The 22,577-nt window shown below is 33.3% G+C and overlaps 1 long non-coding RNA gene across 1 annotated transcript; it reads right to left on the reverse strand.

Moving 5' to 3' along the window:
• Positions 1-20,263: 20,263 nt before the first annotated feature.
• Positions 20,264-21,754, reverse strand: LOC126890804 (uncharacterized). Its single transcript, XR_007700468.1, has 3 exons — positions 21,535-21,754; positions 21,171-21,474; positions 20,264-20,360 (listed from the first exon to the last, which is right to left on the reverse strand). It is a non-coding gene; the product is annotated as an uncharacterized LOC126890804 (long non-coding RNA).
• Positions 21,755-22,577: the final 823 nt, after the last annotated feature.

A 22,577-nucleotide genomic window follows, 5' to 3' on the forward strand; every position in this document is an offset into this window, starting at 1 on the left:
AATTATGTATTTTCCAAGTGGAAAAATTGTTGGGTAAAGTGACGCAATGTTATAAATGCCTCAAATATGGACATATTTCTAGACAGTGTAAAGGTACACAGGAATGCTGTATACAATGTGGACAAATTAAAAATGACATACATACATGTGATGAAACAAAAAAGTATTGCATACACTGTAAAACTGATAAGCATATATCGATCTCTAAAAACTGTCCTTTTTTCGAACATCAAAAAAAATAAAAAATATCATGATTGAACATAAAATCTCATATTTGGAGGCAAAAAATTTGAGCGACTCACCATTTTCTGGTCTTATTTCTAATAACAGATTTGAAATATTGTCAAATTCAGACAAAGAATTTCCAAAATTAACTAACTCCTCTGAAGTTAGTACATTTCATTATTTCAAGCCATTGAGGCCTCATCTACAGAAACCCAAAAATTTTAGCCAACCAAGCTGTAGTACATCAAGCACTGAGTATAGTGCAAATAAAAAAAGAAAAGTATCATCTCCAACTTCCGAAAATCCTACACCATATCTCATCCCTTTCAGATTTGGACCGTCTCAACCTTTACCTCCCTTAAACAAGGAAAGTTTTTCTAATACAGACAATGATAAAAATAAGTTAGTAGATTCCTTAGTACTTCTTTTCTCAAGTTTTATTCAAAATATTAATTGTTTAGAAGAGGCAAAATCACTTGACATGAATTTGTTAGCCAAAGGTATTAATAATGTTCTAGATAATATTTTAAAAAATAACTCATCTAATGACAAACAAATCTAAACTCAAAATAATACAATGGAATGCTCGATCAGCTGTTGCTAACAAAAACAGCCTTATTAACTTTTTAATAACCGAAGATATTGACATAGCTTTAATACGTGAAACTTGGTTTAAACGGGATGTTGTATATATTTATAGAGTTTATAATGTGATACGCGAAGATCGCGATGACGGCTATTCTGGAGTTGCTATTTTAATTAAAACTGGTATTCCTTTTGAGCGCATAACAATTAAAAAAAATTATATTCAAGACTTGCTTGCTTGTGGTATTAAAATCAACTATAAACAAAGTTATTTCAGTTTACTCTCCGTATATAGGTGCCCAAAAACTAAAACCAAAACCGAAGATTGGGATAAGTTATTTTCTCAACTAAAACACCCTTGTATCATTGGAGGAGATATGAATGCACATAATTCTTTGTGGGGATCATATAAAAATGATAATATAGGCCATCAAATTGTGGAGACAATTCAGAATTTAGATTATGTAGTAATGAATAATGGACAACCAACTTGCCAAACGAGTCCAGGAAACTCAGATTCCATGATTGATGTCACGTTTTGCTCACCATCCCTTTTTGATAAAACTTCGTGGTCTGTAGATCTTGATACCTTGGGATCAAATCATTTCGTTATAAAGGTTGTGATCGATGTCTTGGGAACTAATGCTAATACCATTTATCCCAGTAGTAAGTGGAACATTAAAAAAGCAAATTGGTCATTATACTCTCAGCTTGTTGATACCTTATTAAACGAAAAACCTCTCACATCCTTAAATACCCAAGAAAAATATAATTTCCTTATTGACTGTATTAATGAAGCTTCTAAACAATATATTTCTGAATATATTATTTACATTATTTGCATTTATTATTTTATTATTTGCATTTAAATGCAAACGGACTCCCCCTCCGTGGTGGGATTCGGAATGTGATCAATCCGTTGCAGAAAGAAAGAAGGCATTAATAAACTATAAAAACAATTCTTCTCCTGAAAATGTTTGTAAATGCAAAGAAGTAAATGCTCGTGTCAAAAAATTCCTGAAATTAAAGGCCAAACAAAGTTGGGTTGAATGGTGTTCAAAATTAAATAAACAAACTCCATCTAGTCTTATTTGGAATCAAGCAAGAAAAATGAATAGGAAAAAAGTTAATTTTTCATTACCTCTAAGTAACTCATGGGTAGACGATTTTTTCGATAAAATAGCTCAACCTTACGTAAATAACCAGTTAGATGTTATTAATTCTAAAACGCTTCCATCTGATCAGAATCATCTTCTCCTTACACTTTTTTCGAGAGCTGAATTAGAATTTGCCCTTGATAATCGCGTTAGTACCTCACCAGGATATGATGCAATCAAATATCCTATGATACAACATTTACCAGATAACGCAAAACAATTACTTTTAAATATATTTGACCAGATAATTATTGAAGGCAACAGCATAATAGATTTTAAGCGTATTATAGTCGTTCCTATTCCCAAACCGGGGAAAGACCCTAAATTAGCTGAAGCTTACCGACCGATATCATTATTATCATGTATATTGAAGACTCTCGAACGGATGGTTAAGATTAGGTTGGATTGGTGACTAAGGGATCAAAATCCTTTACCCGCTAACCAACATGGTTTTAAAAAAGGTTATGGAACTTTAGATTCCTTAACAACTCTTGTTGTAGATATTCAGAACAGTTTTTCCAGGAACAGTTATGTGCCCGCTTTATTTTTAGACATCGAAGGTGCTTATGACTCTGTCTCTCTTTCAATTCTCCAAGAAAAAATGATTACATTTTTTAATATTCCAACACAGTTTGCTTCTAACATTGTAAACCTGTATAAAAATAGAATAATTTATTTAAAAAATAATCATACTCTTATAGGCCCTAGACTTAATAATAAAGGATTACCTCAGGGCTCCGTTTTGAGCCCTATTTTATTTAACATTTACACAGCAGATCTACACAACATCACTATTAAGAATATTGCATTTAATATTGTAAAATATGCTGACGATTTCTGTTTGTACACAGAACACAAGAAATATCAGCAATCCATTGAAAACTTGAATAGTGTCTATGGTCTCCATAAAAAATGGTTTATTGAAAATGGCTTTGAATTATCATGCAGTAAATCACAAGTTTGTTTATTTACCAGACATAACTTTCCTAATATTAGCACAATCACCTTAGGTGGGCATAAATTTTCTTTTAAAAATAAAATTAAATATCTTGGAATGATACTCGACCAAAAATTGACCTGGAAGTTACATATTGACGACATGTTAAACAGGTGTAATAAGGGAATAAACTTTCTTAAATCAATTAATAGAACTTGGTGGGGATCGGATGTTGAAGTAAGTTTATTATTTTATAAAGCTTACATACGATCTATTTTCGATTACGGCAGTGTTTTGTATGGATCAGCAAGTAAGTTAAATAAAAATATTCTTTTATCCATAACGAACAATTACAATGAGTCAATAGCTCTATATACAGATGCGTCTAAATCTGCAGATGGAACTGGATGCGCCTTTTTTATACCATCGGGACATATAGAAAAGAAATTCAAACTGAAACCGGAGACTTCAATTTATACAGCAGAGGCTATTGCAATATATGAAGCTTTACTATATGTAGCTGAATTTGATTTCGCCCATATTATAATTTTGTCTGACTCCTTAGCAGTATTGAAATCTCTTGGTAAATATGGACCCCCAAACATCCAAGACTGCCCATACATTTATAAAATTAAACATATTAAACAAAATCTTTTAACCAAAGGAATCAATGTACATTTTATCTGGATTAAAGCACACGCAGGATTTGAACATAATGAGTATGTCGACTTATTAGCCAAAGAAAGCGTTTCATCCGATACCAGTATTTTACATAAAATAACACTGACTGATAGTATAATCTCTTTTAAGTCAACACTGCATCGGGAGTGGAGCTACCAGTGGAAGGAATACTCTTTTGTGAATCAAAATAGATACTCGTTAATTCAGCCCGATATTCCCAAATTTCCTTGGTACACGTCTTGTAGAGCTTCTAGAAAGTACATAACTTCTATTATTAGAGTACGATTCGGGCACGCATGTTATCCAAAGCATTTATTTAAAATACAGATTTTGGATAATGATAAATGTGAGCATTGTGAAGAGGAAAGTGATTTAGATCATATATTTTTTGGTTGTTCTAAAAATACAATTTACTCATCTAAATTAATAAATGATTTATTAAAATGTAAAGTAGCAACTCCTTGGAATATACTATATTTATTATCACTTGGTTCTGTAGATGTATACAACTCTTTAATTAACTTTTTAAAAGACAGCAAATTATCATTATAATTCCCTTAAACATTTTTAATTAATACCTTTGGTAGTTAGTTGTTTTAGCTGTTAAGCTTACTGTTACTTAATACCTTTTAGTTGTTACCTTTGTTTTAAACCTGTTTTGTATAACTTGATAACTTGTATTCCTTATGTGTCTGGCAGTATGACGGTAAGTCTAAGCCAAAAAAAAAAACGGCAACGCTGGAATGCCAATGGAAACCGATGCCGTAGACGTTTTGTCACTGGTGCGTGGAATAGACTAGACTTCTTCTTTAGGTGCCGAGACCACTTGTCGATCATTGGCTCTCATGTTGCCCAGCATATTGACAATCATTGTCTTATTTACAGCTGCACGAAATTGTTCAGTGCTAGTTTTCCCAACCCATTGGCGTAGGTTTTTAAGCCAAGAAGTTGTACGGCTGCCCACACTTCTTTTTCCCCTTATTTTATCTTGCATGACAAGGTGAAGTATGTCATATTTTTCTGGGTGGCGCATTATATGACCAAAGTATTCCAGTTTACGTCTTTTAAACGTGTTCACTACTTCACAACTTTTATTCAAACGTTGCAAAACCCTTTCGTTTGTAACTCTTTCTACCCAACTGATCTTCAGAATAGGGCGGTAGACCCACATCTCAAATGCTTCTAGGTTTTTTAAAAGCGTCTGTCAGGGTCCATGCTTCAACCCCGTAAAGTAGTACTGGGAATACAAGGTGTTAGTAAATAAGTATGAAAAACTGTAAGGGCTAATTCTACGTGAAAAAATAATGCTGGTTTGTTCCATAAACATATGTCTGCAAATGCTGCTTTTCCGAGATACGGGGTGCTGAAATTTTTATTTCAAAGTGCCAATTTATTTATTGTTCTAAGACCAGTTGAGCCATAAAATTGAAATTTGGTGAGCTTTAGGAGGTAATTATTGCGCATTATTGACATATTTTGTATTCATCATTGGCGCGCATACGGGTAATGGTCTAAATTAAAAAAAAATAGTACGCCACTGATATATTTCAAATTAAAAATTATTTTTAAATTCCACGTTTAATTTTTGATAAAAAACCTTTCTTGCCTTTTTTCATATGGTGCACCGTTTTTATGCAGAAAAATAAAACATCTTGACGCGTATTTTTCATTTCTAAATACATTATCAAGAACTATCCAATATAATAATACTAAACTAGAACAATAACAGAAAATATTAATAATAAGATTTTAACTAGGTGCAAAGCTGCAAGAAATGTTTAAAATGATCTCCTTTACAGGTAACAGAAGAATTTTATATTCATCATTGGCGCGCGTACGGGTAATGGTCTGAATTTTTTAAGAAAAAAATAGTACGCCACTGAGATATGTCAAACTAAAAATAATTTTTGAATTCCTCGTTCAGACAAAAAATCTTTCTTGCCTTTTTTTCATACGAGGCGCCGATTTTATACAAAAAAAAAATAAAACATCTTAACGCTTACAAAGTATTTGAGATAGTTTCCATATGAAGAGAAACTTAGTTTAAATACTTTATAAACGTTAAGATGTTTTTTTTTGCATAAAAACGGCGCAGCATATGAAAAAAAGGCAAGAAAGATTTTTTGTCGTAAATTGAACCAGCAATTCAAAAATGATTTTTAATTTGACATCTCAGTGGCGTACTATTTTTTTCATAACAAAATTCAGACCACCCATACGCGAGCCAATGATGAATATAAAATTCTTCTGTAACATCTAAAGGTAATTTTTAACATTTTGGTTGTAGGTCTGCACCTAGTTAAAATATTATTAGTAATATTTTGTGTTATTGTTTTAGTTTAGTATTATTATATTGGATAGTTCTTGATAATGTCGTAATAAGAAATGAAAAATACGCGTCAAGATGTTTTATTTTTCTGTATAAAAACGGTGCACCATATGAAAAATTTATACACCCGTAGGCGTGCCAATGATGAAAACAAAGTTCTTAATTGTATGTCAAAAAATGCACAATAACTACCTCTTAAAACACACCAAATTTCATTTTCATAGCTTAACCGGTCTTACAGTAATAAACAAATTGGCAGTTTGAAATAAAAATTTCATCACTCCGTAGGGGAAATATGCCTGAGACGGCATACTAGCTGAGATGGCATATCACGCGTTTTTCGTAAACTATTCCAAATTTGGTGCCTAGTGTGACAGTTTTCAGTTCCTCAAGTTAAAATGTGTCAACATTGTTGAACTTATGCATGTTAGTTTTATTTTGACAGCAGTAGCCTTTGGAATGTTAATTAAGTAGGACAAAATATTTATTGACTTTTTTTGTATCACATTATAATTCGCGAGTCTTTATACCTGAGTTAAGTTTTTAAATTTTGTGATGTTCTTTTACCTTATGCCTATCACGCCAGTATCGATTTATATCTTAAAAATGTGCTAAGAAAAATTAGGTTAAAAAAACTGTATGAATGCAATGTTGCCTGAGATGGCATAGTAAGCAGGTGGATTAGATGGCATAGGTATGCCATCTCACCCTTATGCGTTTTTATACTGCATTAATTTTGTTATATGATTGAAGTTTGTCGTTACAGCTATGGGTCGTTTTAAGAGGAATTCGAACCGACAAAATCGATTCCGTCGATGTTGAGACAAGTGACGAGGAAGATGCTGCTTGCATTTTTTGTAATGGCCTCTTTTCATTATCTCGTTCTCGAAAAACCTGACTAAGATGTGCCAAATGACTAACCTTGCCAAATTTGTGGTAAGTGGTCATATTCCGAATGTGCCGGTGTACCCAAGACTACAAAAAAAAATTATTTGTGACTTATGAGTCGAGATTAGTGCCTTTATTTCAAGGGTATGCCATCTCACCCACATGTATGTGGGTGAGATGGCACATGTAATACTTTACAATTTATTTTTTCAGAAAAAAACTATAATATGTACCTTGTTAAAAAATAATGTTATATTTATGTAAATGTTCCTAGCACTGACTTTGATTTTTATTACATGTCTAACTCTATCGATTATCGATTACAAAACATTTAAAAAAAAGTATGCCGTCTCAGGCATATCTCCCCTATCTCGGAAACGAAGCATTGGCGGACATACGTTTATACAGCCAACTCTCATTATTTTTTCATGTAGAATTACTCCTCAAAGTTTGTCATACTTATTTACTAACACCCTGTATTAACATCGAAGCATTCTTATGCGAAGTTCCAAATTGAGATAATGACTGCACAGAATTTTCTTAAATTTCATAAAACGTGTTCTTGTTTTGGTAATTCTACTTTTTATTTCTGTACTAGGGTTCCAGCTTTCATTAATATGAGTACCCAGATATTATACAAGATAACTTACGTGTTCAATTGAGTCATTATACCAATTGTTACGTTATACAGTCGAACCCGCTTATTGGAATAGCCTTCGTGCCGAGCAAAGTATTACTTCAACCGAGATATTCTAAAAACCGATCATTAGTGGGTAGTAAAACCGTTTCGGGGCCTCAAATTTCTATTCTTTAAACCAGGATATTCCTATAACCGGTACTCTAATAAGCGGATTCGACTGTAGTTATTATTATTTACGGCTGCCTGTTTACTAATAACCATAAACTTTGTTTTTATTACACTGAGTTTGAGTCCATATATCGCGCAGAACGCCACCATTCGGTTCAATAACGCTTGAAGATATTCAATTGATCCTGTCACTAACAAGGTGTCATCTGCGTATCTGATATTGTCCATAAGCACGCCATTACTGAGTATACTGGAATAAACGATTGAAACGTATTCCGAGGTACCCGCTCCAGTTCCATTACCTATACCATCTCTACTCTTTCCCCAGTATGTGTTCTGAAATGTCTTTTCAAATTACTAGCAGTACTACACTGTGTTAAACAAAGTTCACACTTGTAACGTTTTTCCCCAGTGTGCACTCGCAAATGTTTTTTCAAATGATGTATTCGAGAACACTGCTTATAACAAATTTCACACTTTTGAGGTTTTTCTCCCGTGTGACTTCTCAAATGTGTTTTCAAATTACTTTTCTGAGAAAATTGCTTTAAACAAGTTTCGCACTTGAATGGTTTTTCTCCGCTGTGCACTTTTGGCATATTGGGGATATTGAAAAACAGTGTCAATATATTATCTCATTGATAGATATTATTAAGAAAAAATCGAAACGAACTGAAGCAGAAGTGTCTAGATGACATAACACCGTCATATACAGTTTAGTTAAAGAAGGGAAAAATTTTTCAGTATGTCAAGGATTTTTTCTTAAAACTTTAGACATATCTGAAACTTTTGTAAGGAGAATTCTATCTAAACGCACTCAGGAAAATATAGTACAATCTGACAAAAGAGGTCATCACATACCTGCAAATAAACGTCCTGAAATTGCTAAACAGAATATTATTGATCACATAAATTTATTTCCTTGAGTACCGTCTCATTACTGCCGACAAGATACCGGTTAGCAATATCTGGCATCCGACTTAAATGTTCAAATAATGTACGACCTCGATAAAGAAGACTGCTTAAATAAAACACTAAATTCAGAAAAGCTGTGGTATTACAGGCATATTTTTAATACGGAATGTAACTTGTCATTTCATACGAACAAACTAAAAAACAGAGTGAGCACGAAAGTAATTTAAAAAGAAAAACATTAGCCAGAAATATGAAGAATTTCATTAAAGAAAAGGCACTTACTGGTGATTGTTCATTAGCTGAATTCGATCTAGAAGCAGTCCCTTATTGCCCAAAAACTAATGCAAAAAAACTTTTTTATAATCGCAAATTAGCTGTTTATAATTTAACAGTTTTTAATGTTGCTTCCAAAGAATCGTATAATTATGTTTGGCATAAAGGAATGGCCAAGCGCGGTTCACTCGACATTGCTTCATGCATCTGGAAACATTTATCTGAAAATCAGCTGCACAGTGAACATATTTTTTTTTCAGACACGTGCAGTGGACGAAATTGAAATGTTAATATGGTTTCAATGTTTCTCTATGCCGTTAAAAATTTAGAGAGTGTTTTTATAATTAGTAACCACTTTTTTTTGAGCCTGGCCATTCCATGATGGAATGTGATTCTGTCCATGTGCAAATAGAAAAAAAGTCGAAATGTAGGCATTTTTGATCCATCTGGTTGGTATACGATTATAAGAACAGCATCCAGAAATTTAAAGTACAGAGTAATTGAAATGGATCAAACAGCGTTTTTCGATTTTAATAGCTTGACAAAGAAAACTATACATAATAAAGAAAAATAGATACAAATGGCAACAAAACAAATTGGCTTAACGTCGATTGGTTTCAGTTTAAAAAAGAAAGCCCAAACACAGTGTTTTTTAAATACGAAATGGATTCACAAGCTTTCCTAGAATTTGATATTTCAACTAATATTTCTGTAAGACGAAGCTTACGTAGAGAACAAAAAGTAGAATTTGATCTGGAAAGAATGTATACAAGTACCATGGCTATCTCCTCTGAAAAACATAAAAATCATATGGAGCTTTGTCAAGATGTTATTCCCTAAACATATCATGCTTTTTATGCTTCTTTAAACTAGTGTCATGGAACAGATGGGAACGAAAACTTAACCGATCAAGAAAATAGTGATTAATATTGTTTTGAATTTTTTTTTGTATTTGGCTTAATAAATGCTGTTTATTTTTTTATTTTTATTAATTAAAACGATCACATAAGATTAAACATATCTACATTTTTTAGTGTAACAAAAACCTATATCATTTTTACCAAAATCATAAAATAATACATTTTACTACAAATTCTATTTCTCATATCTTTATTTTATACTAAAAAATACTTTCGGTTGGTATAAATCCATTAAATATTTAGTAATTTGTGTTTACCCTGTTTTTAAAAACCTTGATTTCACTTTATTAGAAATTGTGTTTATTACATCTTCTATGTAATGTGTAATGTTAAATTAATAATTAATTAGTAATACTTAATATTCCTTTATTACTTTATATTACAACTGACAACTGACAACTGACAACTAATACTAGCGACGGTCAACCGGGAGAGGAGTGTCTACTGTCCGCCCTAGACGTGTACACTACACCACACTCCTCCCCACTAATCTTACAGCTTACCTATCTTTACAAATCTAACATTTGTCTAGGTTTTGGTACCCTAGAACTACGTCTTATGACAAGTGGTTTTATCGAACTATCACTCTCCGTTGCCGGTTCGAAATTGTCATTTTCTGAATTAGGATTATTGTTAATAAACTGAGTATCAGCATTTTCTGTTGCCATTTCCTTGTTATCTAATGCATCCGTTTTTCGAATCGGTAACATCTGAGTAACATTTCTTACAAGGTCCCCTTTCTGTGTTTTTACTTTATACATTACATTACCAATCGGCTCTACCACCTTCCCTTCCAACCAATTTTGCTTACCGTCAAACATTGAAACTTGCACATGATCATCAGGCAAAAACTGCTTAACAGTCTTTGAATTAATATTCTGTTTTGGAATTAAAACAGAATCTTTCATTACAGATAAACGAGTTCTCAATACTCTTCCAAACATAAGTTCACAAGGAGCCTTGCCTGTTGATATGTGTGGGGCTGTTCTATAACTTAACAACCACGATAACAATCTCTGCTCAGTTTCATCAGAATCAAACTTACTCGATAACAAAGCTTTCTTAAAAGATTGAACTGCCCGCTCAGCTTGACCATTACTGGCTGGGTGGTATGGAGCAGTACAAATATGCCTTATATTATTATTTTTACAAAAACTACTGAATTCCTCTGAAATCCACTGAGGACCATTGTCAGTGACCATCTGCTCGGGCAGTCCAAATCTAGCAAACATACTACGTAAACATTTAATTGTTAACCCTGCTGTAGTTTTAGACATTCGAGCTACTTCTGGCCATTTTGAATGTGCATCAACTACAATTAACCACATGAAGCCTAAAAATGGGCCAGCAAAATCAAGATGAAGCCTTTGCCAAGGCTTTCCTGGCCATTCCCAACTATGTAATGGTTTTATTTCAGGTTTATTTCTTATTTGTAAACACCCCCTACAGTTTTGAGTAATAGACTCAATATCTAAGTAAATATTTGGCCACCAGAAGTAACTCTTAGCTAAAGCCTTCATTTTAAAAGAACCAAGATGTCCTATATGTAATTCAGACAAAAGTTTTTCTCTCAATTTAAAAGGAATAACAGTCCTACCTCTCCAAACAATAACGCCTCTAACAATATATAATTCATGTTCTTTACCTTTATAGGACTGTAAATCTAGTTCTACTTTCTTGTCCCAACCCTGCTGAATGTAATGAAAAACCTTACTAAGAATAGGATCGTTTTGAGTAGCTTTTGCCACTTCATCATGTGTAACAGGTGGAACTTCCATAAAAATACTGTTTACCGTAGGTATATTTTCATCTGACTCAATAGGTTCATTTAGACTTAACGGAATTGGAAACCTAGATGGAAAATCAGCACTAGCATTATGCTGTGAGGTTCTATACTGAATAGTATAACTGTAATTACATAAAATCAATGCCCATCTAGCCATTCTATCAGCGTATATGTTACCTATAGCCTTATTAGGGTGAAATAGAGAAACCAATGGCTTATGATCAGTCACTAATGTAAATGTGTTTCCCTTTAAATACAAATCAAATTTCTTGACTACCCAGATAATAGATAATGCCTCTTTATCTATCTGAGAGTATTTCTGTTCGGTCTCTGTCAAAGTTCTACTAGCAAAAGCTATTGGTTTCTCCACAAATTTATTTTTATTACTGTTGCTAGGAAATTTATGAGCTAAACACGCCCCTAGACCAATTTTAGAAGCATCGCAACTTAAAACCAATGACAATTTAGGGTTATAATGTACTAATACATCATCTGAAGCTATACACTTTTTAGCCCATTCAAAAGCTTTGGTATGTGAATCATTCCATACCCAAGAAACATTCTTTTTTAACAACTGGTACAATACATGTAATTTATCTGCTGCATTAGGCATAAATTTGTTATAGAAGTTAATTGTACCAAGAAAACTTCTAAGTTGTTTTAAGTCTTTTGGCGGGGGTGCTTCCAAAACTGCCCTAATATGTTCAGGTGTTTTACTTACCCCCACCTTATCTATGATATACCCACAATATTCTAGCTTACTGGACATAAATATGGATTTTTCTTTATTTATTTTAATGTTAAGTTCGCTTAACTTATTTAAAACAACTTCTAACGTTTTTAGATGACTGTTTTTATCCTCATTTGCGATCAGTATGTCGTCAAGATAACAATAGACATTTGATATATCTTGAAAATGAATATCCATAAACCTTTGCCAATCTAAAGGTGCTGGGGAAGTACTAAACATCATAAATGTTGGACGGTAAAAACCCCAAGGTGTGGTTAACATCATAATTTTCTGAGCCTCCTCATCCATTCTTTGATTCATATATGCCTTTCTAATGTCAATTTTAGAAAATACAGACATGGGCTTACCCTCACTATTTATTTTGGCAAATATATCCTCAATTACAGGAATCGGATGGCTCAGCATCTCTAGATATGGGTTTATGGTAATTTTATAGTCCCCACAAATTCTTACATTTTTATTTTTAACAATGGGTACTATAGGAGTACCCCAATTAACCTCCTCATTTATAACTTTTAACATTTTACCCTCTGTTACTAACTTATCTAATTCCTGTTTTACTAAACTCTCAATGGCATATGGAATCCTCCTTGGTTTACACATTTTAGGAACGGCATCTGGCTTTATTTTTAATTTACCAGGAGGACCTTTTATTTCACCAGGTGTATTGGAGAATAACTTTTTATACTTATTTAGCAATAACTGTAAATCATTTTCAAATTTATTTTTAACCTCTAAAACCTTAATATTTCTCTCACTTGCTTGTTTTTTTATCAAAGGCCAGTCAATTTCAATAACATTAAGCCAATCCCTTCCTAAAAGTGGTTTCCTACCCCCCTTTTCTACAATAACTAAAGGTGCTAAATAACTTTTACCTAAAGACTTAACATTAACCTCTGTTTTACCTAAAACTTCAATAGGTTTTCCTCCATATGCCTTGAGTATTAATTTAGATTTTTCCCATTTTAATTTAGGTAAATACATTTTAACATACCTTTCACACATCAAAGTAACATCAGCTCCACAATCAATCTCAAATAATACATCAGTACCATTAATATTTAAATTTACTTCCCATGGTTCTGGCATTTTATCTCTCAGCTTCGTAATCTGCATAATAACTCCATTCTCTGCTTCAGGCTTCTCCGCACCAAACTGCACTTCACTATGCTCACTCAAACCGTCAAATAAACCATCAAAGATGTTTTCACTTTCTTGAAAGTTTTCATCTACTTCTTCAGAGTACACTTGTAGCACTGAATAGCCTTCTTCCTCTTCTGAATTCTGTGCCTGCTCTTCTGCACTGACTTCCTTCACTTTGCGGTGATTATTAAAACTTTGTCCTTGACTTTGCCTTGCCAAGGGCTTCTTCTTATACTCTGTGCCACTTTTACTATTACAAACCAAAGCTAGGTGTCCCTTTTTCCTACAATTATGACACTCGTCATCCTTGAACCTGCAGTTTGGCTTTATGTGTCCCTTTTTCCCACAACAATGGCAAATCGTACTGGCATATTCATTCTCCTTAGCTCGATATTTAATTTTGTTAACTTCTCTACACTCACCTTTTTGTGCTACCATCTGAGACTCACTCTCTGCTAGTTCCATGGTTTTGGCAGTGGTAACAGCTTGCTGGAAGGTGAGATTTGCTTCAGTGAATAACTTCCTAATAATTGCTTGACTTCTCAACCCGTGAACAAACTTGTCTCTAAGGGCTCTATCCAGATATTTATTAAAATTACACGTTCTTGCCAAAGCTTTTAGAGCAGCCACATATTCCGTAATACTTTCTGACTCTTTCTGGACCCTTAACATGAATTTATAGGTCTCTGCTAATTCAGAATGGTCAGGTTCGATATATTCCTGCACCATTTTCACTAATTCCCCATAGGTTTTATCCTCCACCTCTTCTGGGAAGCACAACTCTGTTAATAATGACACAATATCAAACCCTACATAGGTTAACAAAAACTGGGGCCAATTGTCTTCATCAATATTATGTACTTTCATTTTGTTTTTGAAAACTTGAGTATAAACTTTCCACGTCGACTTGTTGTTGTCGAATGCTGGCATATGTACATTTCCTGCGTAATTAACTAATTGATATAGCTGGGGCTGTGAAGCCTGGGCCTCCTCTCCGTGTTCTGGCACAGTATATAGGTTTATACAACAATCAGTATAGTCACTTGCCGTGAAGTACGTTATGAAAAAATGTTCCATTTTTCCCACTGCGCATCGAGACCTTGCAGCCGGACGCAAGCGCATAACAGCGTGTGTTATACTGCTCAACATTATTTTTGATACACTGCTCGAAAATAAATAGGACAAATTTGAAATAGATTTTTCGAAATAAGGAATACTTTTCTACAATTAAAGTTTACGAAGCTCTTGACAATTTATCGATAGTTTCATAAATAATTATTACTGTTGTTCTGAAGACTAAATGTATCAGCTTTAATGGATTCATTGAGATAATAAGTGCGTTCGCGGGTGCCTGTCGGCGACAAATTAGCAGCAAAACGCATGCGCACTTTAAAATTATATAAATAATATCGTTAATAGATAAATATACAAGGTATATTTACCTATTATAATTTAATAATTAGTTATTAATATTAATTAAAAGTAAATATACCTTGTTTATTTATCTATTAACGATATTATTTATATTAAATGAGGTTAGAAATTGTCGGCGACAATTTGTCAACTGTACCCGCGAACGCACCTTATGTACCTACGATTTTCAACTAAATAATTTTTTCTATATAAACAAAATTTTAGTCTAACAATGGGCTCTACTTTATCTTCATTGGTCTTCTTCTTCTAATGCCTACTGCACTAATGAAGGTTGGCTATAACCACTGCAAATTAGTTTCATTATTAGCGAATATATTTATGGATTTCTAAAGAAATATTGTTTTCACTCAGTTTTGAAAAAAATGTGAAAGCGTTGAATTATATACGTCCGTCTGTCCGTAAACACAACTCCTCAGTCATTAAACCAGATAGAATGACAAATGAGGTGTCGGATGAAAGCTTACCCACATAACAATTTCATGTTCTTAGTAGATTCATAGAACATACTTTTCAGAAAAAGTATATACTTAGAATATGCGTAATTACCATTGCGAATGTGCAGAGCATATACTGAGTATATACTACATTACAGTACTTAAACGTTCTATGTATATACTTAGAATGTACTACCGCACTTCTTTTCAGTATATACCAAGAACATACTTTTTAGAAGATTCTAAGGAGGTGCTATAAACCTTCTATTTATATACTTAGAATGTACTATCGCACATATTTTTAGTATATGGGAAGAATATTCCAAGGAAGTGCTATATACCTTCTAGTTACATACTTAGAATGTACTAGGGCACATATTTTTAGTATATGGGAAGAATATTCCAAGGAAGTGCTATATACCTTCTATGTATATACTTAGAATGTACTATCGCACATATTTTTAGTATATGGGAAGAATATTCCAAGGATGTGCTATATTTCTCAGAAGTATGTTTTCAACATCACCCAATCTCATCCTAGGTTCTACTAATATATTATATTTACATATTCTAATTGCATATGAGAATGTATAGTTATTACATTCTACAATATTACGTAAAAAGTAAGTATAAAATGTATAAACTTTAGTTAGTTATATAGGTACCTATGTATAATAAATATTATATGGGTAAGTAGCCTATATATAAAATGTAAGTAATATATTTAGTTATTATGTGCACATCAAAATAAAAATGCTGCTTATATAATTATATAATAGCCAAATATATAATATAATATGTATGTAAATTACTAAAATTTATAGGTATCTATATACATTATACATACTTTTACTTACTAGGTATTTAGGAAATATTGAAGTACCAATATGAATTTGTTATTTTCAAGCTGCTTTTTATGTTCTTAAAATGTTTTAGTCCTTGTAGCTAGAAATACAGTCGCTTCTTCCTCACAGCGTAGACATAAATGCCTTAACTGTACTGGAAACTATTTTCATATTTTGCCTTTTTGTTACCTACCCCCTTCCCTTGTGCAGGTATAAAATATGCAATGCAAGGGTCAGAATAACAATGAATGGCCGTTTCCGGATTCCCGAAAATTATAGGTAAAAATATTTTTATGGTATAAACTCAAATCAAAATGGTGTATTCATTTCAATTGAAAACGAAACGAGAATTTCTCATTTTTCTTCAATAGAATTAAGTTTTAAACTTTTTTACCATACAATTAAAACGGTTTAAAAAAATGATGAATTAGATAGTTCAGTGGTAGTACCTACCAAAATACCTAAATTTGAATTAATTATTCTTAACGCGAAGTTGATAATCTATAGGCTAACATTATTCTTCTTCCTATAGGTACATACAGTATATTATTTTTAAGATATTTTAAAAGTATATACAAGTAGGTATGTGTTAAGCATATACTTTTGCATATACTTACGCATATACTAAAAATATTCGATTAAGGTATATTCTAATAAACTTTTACGAACATTCCGAGATACTACGTACACGAATGTGCTCAGTATATTCGGTGCAAGAATATTCTTCGAAGCACATGCAAAGAACATGAAATTTAGAATGTTTTTTATGGTACATGCTATGCTTGTACTACGCATATACTAAAAAGGATATACTTCGACGAATGTTGGCAGGATATGCTTAGAACATGATGCGAACATCATTGTTATGTGGGTATAATCCAAGGATGGTACTAAAGGTGAGATATTTGGCAAAGGACTTCCAGTTTTAAAAATGCAATCGGAAATACGGTTTTAAATTCTCCGGGATAGTACAAGCGATATATTATTCGACGCGCCGTAGCAAGACGAGTCTTCCTTCTTGTAGGTAGGCTTTAAAGACTGTTTCTTCTTCAATATTAGCCTCCTAAATTGTTTAAATTATCGCACCATCTTTTTCTTAGTCTGCAAATACCTCTTCATCCATTTGGTGACTTATCTCGTGCTATTCGTACTATCCTATCCTCTGCCATTCTACTAATGCGTTCGTTCCACTCCAGTTTCCGTTTTGTCACTCATCCATTTAGGTATGTCTTCTACATTGCATGATCTTCTTATGTTTTCGCATCTCTCTCTATCCAATAGACTTTTCCCTGATATTCGTCTAAGTATTTTCATCTCGGTTGTTTCTAGTAGTCGTCTCGTTTTAGATGTGTCAGGTCTTGTTTCTGCCGTGTATGTCAATATAGGTCGAAATGCTGCTTTATAGATTCTTGCTTTTGTGTCTTGTCTTAGGTGTTGGAAGAGATTAAGAGATCCCAGCGCTTTACTTGCTTTTAAGCTTTGTTGTAGTACTTCCTCTTCAACATCTCCGTAACTGGGTATATCTATTCCCAGATATCTAAACCTTGCTTCCTGTTTAATATTTTCCCATAAATTTCGATTTTACCTCGTAGTGGGTATTTAGATGTCATACATGTGTTTTTTCTGCTGATATTATCATATATTGATATTGTATTTCTTGGCTGTTGTATTGAAGATGTGTGTTAATCTGGAGATTGTCTTCTGTCTTGGCGATTAATGCGGCGTCGTTTGCATAACCTAATATTTGGAGTTTTTTGTTCCCCATTCTATAACCATGATCTTTAAATACTGCTTCTATTATTTCGTCCATTATTAGATACATTAAAGAGCAGTGGGCTTAACGGGTTCCCTTGTCTGACTCGGCTTTGTACTGGTATAAACTGTGTTAGTTTTCCATTTATCTTTGCCTGTATTCGATTATGGAAATAGATGTTTTCGATGGTTCGTATAATATTGATTGGCATGTATCTTCTATACAGTAAGTGTAAGACGTCTTCGACTTGGATGCGATCGAAAGCCTTTGTCAGGTAAAACATAGATATGCTGGTTTATTGTACTCGATGGCCTTTTCTGTGATTTGTCTTAGTACGGAAATAAATATTACAATACTGGCGTCTACGCTACAAACGCATTCAATATGCTAAGGAAAATGTGGTCTTCACATCAGATGACAATTAAAACCGAAAGACTATTCAACAGCAACGTGAAGACTGTATTACTATATGGAGCAGAAACTTGGAAAGTGTCAAGAAAATGTATTGGACAGATGCAGGTATTCATAAATAAATGCCTAAGGAAGATTCTTAACATTTACTGGCCAAACCGTATATCAAACCAAGAGCTATGGACAAGAACTAACTAGAAACCTATGTATATCTAAGATAATATGCAAAAGGAAATGGAGTTGGATGGAGCACACACTAAGGAGACCTGACACAGACATAGCGAGGCAAGCCCTAGAATATACACCACATGGAAAGAGAAGACCAGGTAGACCCGTAGAAATGTGGAAAAGAAGTGTTGAAAAAGAAATTAATGCTATAGGGCTTTTCATTGATTGTCATTTGCTTCGAGCTGCTGTCATATGTTGTATAATCTGTGTATAATACTAATATACACAGAGATATGTCAACAATAGATCAGGCTAGTCATATGCCACTCAATGCATCGGGGTGTAACGCTGATATCAAGTATGGTGGTCTAGCTATCTTTGTCTGTCGTGCGAGTGTGAGCGTATCTACCAAGAGGTGGGAGTAATGGAACGACAGTTACACAGAGGCGGCAGCCATCATATGCTAGAGAGAGAAAGCTGAGCGCCAGTAGAGAGAGAAAGATAGACCACCAACCCGAACTGTTCTGCGTTACTCTATTTTTCGAACTGGCCTAATCTATTCTGTTATATCTATGAATATACACGGATTATACGACATATGACAGAAGCTCGAAACAAATGACTGTGAATGTAAAGCCCTATTGGGAAAACCTGGACAGAAATAAAGATCAGTGCAAAGGATAAGACAGAATGGAGGCAGACAGTTGACGCCCTATGCTCCGCATGGAGTGAAGAGGAATAAGTAATTAAGTAAGTACTGGCGTCTACGCAGGATCTTCCGGATCTGAATCCTTGTGAGAAATCTAAAAAACGAAGTACTGATGTCTTGTCAAGAGCTAATGAGAAAACTAATAAGAGGACTTTTCTATAGAGGAAAAAAATAATAATACATTCGAATTATAAATTATATTTTGAGAATTTCAATTTTACAATACCAATATTATTTTTTACAGATATATTCCCTACAAGCATTTCAAATTCATCCTTAAAATAAAGTTTAATAGGTACATAAAATGAACTTATAAATTTCTGTTTTGAAAGGGTTGTAGATACCTACTATATACCTACTCAGATCTATACCTACTCAGCATCATATTGAGAAATCACAGAATCGTAAATATACAGTAATGAGCACTCACACTAATAACCGGCAAAATAACGCAAAAGATGGAAAACATATTAACTTGTGAGATAAAAAGAGATGAAACTGGTAGAAGTGGAACTTATCGTTATAAACGAATAAATTAACATAACCTTGGATAAGAGTTTTAACCTCCATTTTTCATTTTGAGTGATATTGGGCTAGTTTCTGGGTCCGTGTATTTTCATACACCACCACACAAACCCGCCGACACCAATGTAGTTTAGAAATAGCTATCTCTAAACTACAGTAGAACCAGCGGGCTTGTGGGACATGGTATGAAGGTACACAGACCTAGAAACTACCCCAATATCACTCACAGTGAAAAATAGAGTTAGCAGGTTAACACTCTTAGCCGACGATAACATTACATAGTTTCCCACCTTTAGATCTCTGTGACAGGAGTATTTTATAAAATTCTCCTGGCACAGTGACAGTTCTCATACTCATCTGATACGTCTAAAGGTGGGAAACTATGTAATGTAATGTTAATTTATATGTTTATATCGGTAATTTCTCTCAGTTTCATCTCTTTTTACTTCAGAATGCATCCCATTTTTCCCATCTTTGGCGTTATATCCCATATTTTGCCAGTTATTAGCATGCTCATCACTGCATATTGGACTTTTTACACATAGTATCTTAGAATCCCTTGGAAGTAAATAATAAATCATGTACCTAGTTTTATTTTCATCAATAAATTCATGAAAGTATGACTGATGTTGAAAATTCATTTGACATACTGGCAAATAATTGTAATTCCTTCAGAGGAGGTGTCCCTAGAAAGAATAACATATGTTTTATATTAAAATATATTAAATTCATATTGATTAGCAGAATAAATAGAGTTTTTAGGTTTAATTCTCCTCATTCACATAATTTAATACCAGATAATGTCGCCCTACTTCCATATGCTAATGACCTAGTTTTTTATATAACAGCCTAAACCCCATTTTGGACTCCATTCACATTAACCAATATTATCAGATATTCATGAATAGTGTCACCACAATCTTCTTTAACAATATACTATTCTTTCATAGATCTGGTCGTTATCACAATATAATCCCATATATACCAAAAATTCATGCTCGAGTGAGAAATTGGAAAGCCAAGCAAAGGATAGGAAAGAGTGGAAGCTGATTCTGGAACAGGCCAAGACCCACCATGGGCTGTAGAGCCAATGCTGATACCTAAAAATGAACTCAAATATTTAGTGGTCTTTTTGCCCCGCAATCTTAACTAGAATAAGCATATTGAAAATATAATTGGAAAAACTATTAAAGGCATGGCTGTGCTGCCTAGTAAGACCCATATAGATTTTTGAAGCATCTTTATGAAACCAGCACGTAAACAATTATTATAGATTTAAAAATTAGACTCACTATGGATAGAGTAGTAAGATGATACAACGAATGCAGAGGTAACCGTCTATATTTGTTATCAATGGTTTCTAGGAACATGGTTCTTCAAAACAGATGTCAATGATTTTTAGAGTTTAGATAAAGACGGTTATGTACTAAATTCATGAAAAAAATTTACACTTTCTCAGAATCATCCAACAATTGATTTGAAACATATACTCATACCTTCAATTATATATGTCATAGATTCCCTTAAGGCACTTTGCCACTGGTTGTAACTTCTCAATAGATGTGCCTACAGAATTACAAAATTATCATTCCAGTTTAAGAAAGAACACACCTTCAACTTGAATGTTTAATCTCAAGACATATTTCGTTTATTTTATTTTGCGTTGTTTTGCAACCCGCTTTTCAGTATTTCTGCAAAGGCCTGCTCCTCAAGATGCATATTTAAAAGTTAACGTAACAACATTGAGGACTGTTCATAGAAAGTTTATCACATTGAACAATTTCTTTTCATTCTGCAAACCTAAAACGACAGCACGTCAAAAATGATGTCAATGATATTAAATAGAATTTAGGTTCTTACCGATTTTCATCCATGGGCAACAGGAAGAAACTCAAATTTTTATGGTGCCTGGAATTTTGCCACATAAATAAACACACACATTGCCTTTGGGTTAAATTCATCATAATCCCAATTCAAAATCACCAACCTTCTTAGAAAACTGGAGAAATACCACAGTAATGCACATTAAATTCGAAGTAAACCAACTTAACAATTGCAAAATATGAGAAAACAATAATAAATAACTTTAAATAAACAACTGTTTGTTTATAAGGTTATGTTTGGAATAAACAAAACATACATAAATAAACCAGATCTACTCACTGTTGCCAAATGTCACCAATTTAGATAGTTACTTGTGATTAATTGTTTGAATACATTCAATCAATAATTAGAAAATATTATTTTTCAAATTTTATACAAGTGTGTACGTAAAGGATTTTACCATTTATGAATTTAATTTTCAACTTTTTGAAAAAAATCGATAATCATAATTATTTTATTATAATTTTGGAATATTCTTTATCGGAATATTTTAAATCTTGCAACAGCAACATTTTCCTCCTAGTCTACTGCGCAGTCTGCTAGGAGTTTCTGCAAGCGCAGGAACCGCATAAAAACTAGAGTGAACTAACTGATTCGTATAAGCAAAAAAACTGTGGTTCTGGTTCCTCTCCCGGTTCTGACATATTCCAAAAATTTTGGACACACCCGAGACACACCAGAAGCCGGGTTTAAAATAAACAAACTGTTACGTGAAACAGATTTCTGCACGTGGATACTTTACGGACGTAACACGTAAAATTCTCGTCGCCAATATTACATCTTCTATGTAATGTGTAATGTTAAATTAATAATTAATTAGTAATACTTAATATTCCTTTATTATTTTATATTACAACTGACAACTTACAACTGACAACTAATACTAGCGACGGTCAACCGGGAGAGGAGTGTCTACTGTCCGCCCTAGACGTGTACACTACACCACAGTGTTTTTTGTAGTTACTGTTGGATTTTTGCAACACCAAGGAAATAATTTTACACTGGTTTTACACTTCTGA

This window comes from Diabrotica virgifera, chromosome 8, assembly GCF_917563875.1.
Source record: "Diabrotica virgifera virgifera chromosome 8, PGI_DIABVI_V3a".
NCBI classification, from domain to species: domain Eukaryota; kingdom Metazoa; phylum Arthropoda; class Insecta; order Coleoptera; family Chrysomelidae; genus Diabrotica; species Diabrotica virgifera.